The sequence below is a fragment of the Pteropus vampyrus genome, unplaced genomic scaffold, assembly GCF_000151845.1.
Source record: "Pteropus vampyrus isolate Shadow unplaced genomic scaffold, Pvam_2.0 Scaffold20, whole genome shotgun sequence".
Classification (NCBI taxonomy): domain Eukaryota; kingdom Metazoa; phylum Chordata; class Mammalia; order Chiroptera; family Pteropodidae; genus Pteropus; species Pteropus vampyrus.
The window spans coordinates 5,520,707-5,526,706 of NW_011888801.1; positions in this window are offsets into that span (position 1 = coordinate 5,520,707).

The window sequence follows — 6,000 nt, forward strand, 5'->3', positions numbered from 1 at the left end:
CTTCTACATCCATGGGTCTTCCTTGTTGAGGAGGTCTTACAGAAAGGAATAGCTTTTATTGTCACCTGCTCAGAGACAGTACTCTGACTCCAGGCTTAGAGATGGTCTTCTGTCTCCTGAATAACATGGGGGCCTTGGGTGTGGCTGGCCCTTGCTCCAGGAAGACCTCAGCTGTCTCCATCAACCTTGACTTCTGGAAGTTTGAGGCCAAAGGCAAAGGTCAGCCTTGTGGTTCATTCTCCTGAAAAAAACACAGAGATCATATCTGCAAGGCCGGCTTTGTACCCTGAGGGCTTCAGCCTTTGAAAATTCCCTCTTGCTTGCCTTCTGCAAAGGCTACTGCAAAGAGGGTTGTAGTTATCAACATTGACACTGAGCAGCATTTGATATCTGGAGAAAATGCTCCATACTTGATGGGAAGGAATATTCCAAGGAGAGAGATCACCGGGAGGGAGAAATCAGCTGGCATGATGACCTAAGGTGAGGATAGGGCCTATGGATAAACTGTCTGCATCTTGCAGTACCTCCTCTTAAAACTCTGCTTTGCCTCCTCTGAGACTTGCCTGGAGATCAAAGATGCCCTCTGCTCTGGAGTTCAAAGTTAGTCAGGATCTCATTCCAGCTGCCCTTCCAGCCACCCACTCTGTTTACATTGCCTTTGCTCTTTCCTGCCTCTGTGCCTTTGCTCATGCTGTCCTTTCTATCTGGAAGGCCCTTCCCTGACATCTTGATGTAGTATATACTAATTTGCATTCCAGTCTCAACTCAAGAGACTTCTGAAAGCCTTTCTTGATTGTCCGGGCAGAAATGATTGTTTCCCCCTCTGTGTTCAGAGAATGCTTGGTTTGTTTAGCTGTTTACTTCTGGGTTTGTTTTCATGACCAGCTCCCTTACAAGCTGGGATCTTCAAAAGGGCAGAGTCTGTGTCTTTTGAATCTCCCATCTTAATCTCTTGTGCCTGATACAGCACCCAGAAAATGCTTTCAGTGTCCTTGGTCTGTACTTGGGCACTGCATCTCAGTGGACACTGGCATGCTAGGTGGACAGGTCATGTCTACATATGGACAACTGAACCCTGGCATTTGGGGCAAGACCCATAAGCCAGGCTGGATAGTCAAACAGGGGAAAGCTTGGAAGCCGGAATCAGCCTGCTAAGCCTGTGATATTTACCAGGCTGACAGTTTCCAAGCCAAAGCAGTCAGGAGACAGGGAATGGTTGGAGAAAGTGGGTCATCTTGACTCTTATTCAAGGCACTGGGGAGAGCCCTGGGGTTTAGCCATGGCAGTGATGGAGACTGATCCTGTCATTTGCTTGGATCCAAACAGAAGAGATTAGTGACTGTGCCGATATACTAATTTTCCATGTAGCACAGGGCAAGGAGAGCCAGAGGAGATTTTAAAAAATTGTATGTGCATATGTATGTGTGCATATGTGTTTGCATGCATATGCACATGTGTGTATACTATAAATATATACACACTATTCATGCTCTCATCATGTGGAAATGTTCAAATGCAAATTTTCTCAGACATTTGGCAGGATGGAGAAAAGGCATAAACTTAAGAGCTCGCAGATTCTGGTTTGAGTCTCAGCATTCAATCAGGACCCTTACCCTTCTCAAGCCTCAATTTCCTCATCTGGGATGCCAAGATGGTAACTATCCTCACAAACTATAGTGGCAATGAGAGTGACAGTGAAGAAGATCTGTTCATGCTTAAGCATGAGAGATGATCTTCAGAAGCCATTCTTCTTCTGCCACTGGATTTCCCAACTCCTCCTGTGCATAGATGACATTCAGGTCACCAGCTCATGTTCAAGGTGTGCAGGCCACACACCTCCAAACTCCAAGGAAGCCAAGAGTAGCACCACCCCTGAAGTGGACAGATGCACATATGTATCCCATAGCTGAGGGCCCTGCCTCGGCTTTAGCATATTCTGTGACCTTTGGCAGGCACCTTCCCCCTTCTTGTCCCCAGTTTCCCCACTTGTAAGACAGCTTTAAATATCTATTCATTTTTCATGACTCAGAGCACCTTTGGAGCAGGGAGAAAGAGAAGCACAGGGTGCATGACTGGGCAGGGAAAGGCATGGCCGGGTGGGCTAATGACCCCAAAGGGGGCCTCAAGTCAAACTGCCAACGATACCACTTTTATTTCTTCCTTCACAGTTATTCTGTTCCTTGGCCTCATAGCCATCACCTCCTACACCCAATTAGAGAAGGAATTACGTTAAAATAAGGTTTTACTCTTACTTTAGAAACTAAGCCCCAGTGTGTGGTCTGCCATCTCCCTATAAATGACACCAGTGCATCATGATGTCTTTCTCAACACTGAGAGACAAGCAGATATCCTGTCTTCTGAAGGAAGACAACAATGTCCACGTGGTCTCTTCCTTCACATCCCCTTCTCCACAGAAGGTGGGGAGAGAAAACGATCGCTTTCCCAGTTTCAGATGAATGAGTGCCTCCCCACCATGGCCCTATGACTCCTGTCACTCTAGGGCCACCCATCGCCTCTGGCTTAGGAAACTCTAAATGCCTCGCAGGACTTTAGCCCCCTTTCTCGGTCTCATCCCTGCCAGGTCCCCACTGTGCTTAGGCACAAGCTCCCCCTGTGCTTAGGCTGGAGCAAATGGCAGCTGCTCTCCAGAGTCACTCTCTAGAATATCATTCTTCCTTCTTAGCCTGGAAACCTCTAAGTATACTAGGCTCAGCTCTCACTCTACCTTTCTGGGAAGCACAGGTTGTGGGTCTCAATGTCCTGGCTTCCCCTTTGAGTGGCCCCTGGCTACCAGGTGAGTAGAACTGGGTAGTAGCATATTTAACCCTTTTCCTGCATGTGCTTGAGCTCTATCAGAGCAGGGTCTCTGCCTCATTCCTCTTTATCCCCAACCTCAGCCCAAGCTCTGGGTCCAGAGAAATGCCGAAGAACATTTACCGAATAGATCTTTGTGGTGTCTGTGAGAGCTGACTGCTGGGTTCCCTTGCCCTGGGAGCACAGTATAGGGCCCTGGTTTCATTCTGTTAGGATATCTGAAGTGACCCATGGACCCACATTCCTCCCAATTCCAAGTTCGACCTGCTCCCAGGATACCAACTCCCTTTCTGTTGCCTGAGTCCTGAAGGGGATAGAAGAGATCTCCGCTCGAGTTTATCTGAGATTCCTCTTGGGCTCTGCCTCACCTCCTTTCTCCCATACTTTACTCCAGAGATAGAGAAATGGAGAGGCCAGGAAACACAGAGAAAGAAAACCACAAAAAAGAGAGATGTAGAGTAAGACAGAGACAGAGTATGTAGAGTAAGACAGAGACAGAGACAGAGTATGTAGAGTAAGACAGAGTATGTAGAGTAAGACAGAGACAGAGATGTAGAGTAAGACAGAGACAAAAAAGAGAGATGTAGAGTAAAACAGAGACAGACACAAAAGGAACAGAATAAAAGAGAGGAGGAGATACAAGTAGAGAGGCAGAAAGGGAGACAGTCAGAGGGAGGGGAGGGAAAGGCAAGCTGAAGATGGCAGATTCTCTTCTGGGCCGTCCCGCAGCTGCAATGGGGATCCTGACAACCTGGCAGTGAGGGTCCAGCCCTGGTGTAGGGCTCCAGCACAGGGCAGGGGCAGCTGGGCTGGGCATTTATCTGTCTCTGCTAAGCCTAAGCACTTGAGCCAGACCTGAGCCCAGCGGCTCAGGCCCTTCTACTTTGCTGCTTGTAGCCGCCAAATCTGCTTCATGCCTTGAGACCCAGAGTCTGGGGAGTGGGTGGCAAAGCCTTTTCTTCTCCATCATCTCTGCCAGGCAGGGATGCAACCCCTACCAGTGGAGCCCATCTAGAAACCCATTCCATTTGGTGTGGGGAAGAGACATGTGGTTTTCATACCAGTGGACCTCCTTCCTAACTAGGGGCTTACTGAGGCATGTATTGAAATCAGTGGCATTGCCTGAGCTCAACAAATAAGAACAGCACCTCACAATGGGGCAGAACTTTTCAGGACTGAGGCGACTCGCCTATGCTGTTTCTTCAATGCACTTCCACAACATCCTCTCTCACAAGGTGTCAGCTCAGCAGAGGCCTGGGAGGATAAGTGACTTATCCAGGCACAGTCAGCCTCTAAGTGTCAGCACCAGGATCTGAATCTGGTTTGCAGGTGCTGAGCTGCTGCCCCCTTTGAACTCTGTGGTCCTGTCCTGGCTGACAACTTGGGGGGCAAATTGTGGGTGGGCTACGGAGCAAGGCTGGAGAGAGTCCAGCTGAGTGCAAGTTCAGGAGTCCTTTATTTCCTATTTTGTGGAGCTTGTGCTTATACATTTAGGGATGAAGAGTGAGTCAGCCCACATAATTTTTAAAGCAATGAAGCTCTTTAAAATTTTTTCCCTTGAGTCTCTACTCATTCTTTGTGCTTTATTGCACTTAACCAGGATAAGAGCCCAGATGCTTTCTGGGGAACCAGAGAATGATAGAGATCTGGGGTCTAAAGCCTGGTCAGAAATAATTGACATGTAATCAGGGGAAGATTCCCCCCATATTCCTCCTGAGACAAAAGCTTAGATCCCCATGGACCCCAGTGGGACTGGAAGGACCCAACAGGAGGTGAAGGGATGGGCTTTGTGGGAGAGGGAGGAGAGAAGGGAGTGGGTAGAAGGAATAGGGCTTGGAGTGTAGTGTGGACTGTGAGGTTTGTGATGCAGGCCACCGTGCTTCATGATGCCCTCATCAAAGTCACTAACTTATGACATGTTCACATGTCATGTGTGTAAACTTCTGTGGGCATCAGGTTGGTTTGCCTGTGTTTGCATGAAGCTGCTGTGAGTAGGAAAAGACACGCAAAGAGCTCTGTGGGCTCCTAGGCCTGGGAATTGGGGGCTCAAGCCAAGTGTGCCTAGATATTATGAGCCTGGAGGCCTTAGCCGACATCTGGGTTATGGGTACACAAAAGCTGTGTCCCAGGATGTGGGTAGTGAATCAGGTTCCAAGTTATATTGCCAAGCAGAAGTGAGACTAAGTTTAGTAGGCTGGAGTTTATTGCCACAGGTGATTTCTGGTCAAGATGGCTAATGAGGCTGACATAAGATCATCCCTTCTTTTCTAGATGCTTGAAGAAGAAGGAGGAAGAGAAGAAGGAGAGAAAGGAGGAAAGAGCGGTGAAGCCACAGAGACAATGGGGTACTGGAGCAGATATGTGCTTTAGGAACTGGGTGGGGACTGGAGTGAAGAGGGTCTCAGGCCCTGAAACTGGGCCAGAAAGGAATTAGGGCATCTGTATTTGGAAGCCAGAACCTCTCTGCTTGTGAAAGGTGGAATAATTGGCTTCAATTTTGCACCCCTCTCTGCATCCACATGCCTGCTATGACCTCATCAAAAGAATAGTATTTTTTGTGCCCCTTAACTTTGGGCTCGATTGTGCAACCTGTTTTGGCTGATGTACCAGATACCCGAATAAAGATCCAAAAAGATAGTGGCAGCCTTTAGTGAGGCTAATTTTAATAAGATGAAGTTAATTGGGACTGGAGACTTCTTGCCAACATGGCTGACAAAGCTGACATGTGAGGGGGAGTGACAGCATGCCAGTCTTTACCTAGGTTTCTCTTGTTTCTGCTTGCTTTCCTGAGTCTGTCAGTGTCTTGAGAAGTATATGCCCTGGCTATCCTAAGGATGTTGAGAGAATGTTAGACAGACCTACCCAGTTGACCACACATAGAATATCCCATTGTCGCAGTTTTCCCAGGACTCTGAGGTGTGTTGGATCATTTCAGTACTAAATCAAGAAAATTTTGGGAAAACCAGGATGAATTGCTCATTCTACTCACATATGTGCAGAGAGAAGCATGGCCAAACCAGCTCCACAATCTGAAGAAAGTCGCATGCCACTACAGCCTAGAGTAAGCAACACACAGGCAGGTAGAACTACCTCAGCTGACCCACAGATATGTCATTTACATGAGCATTTCTTATTGCATTCTCTCTGATTTTTTGGTTGTTTGTTACATAACAATATTGTGGTAGT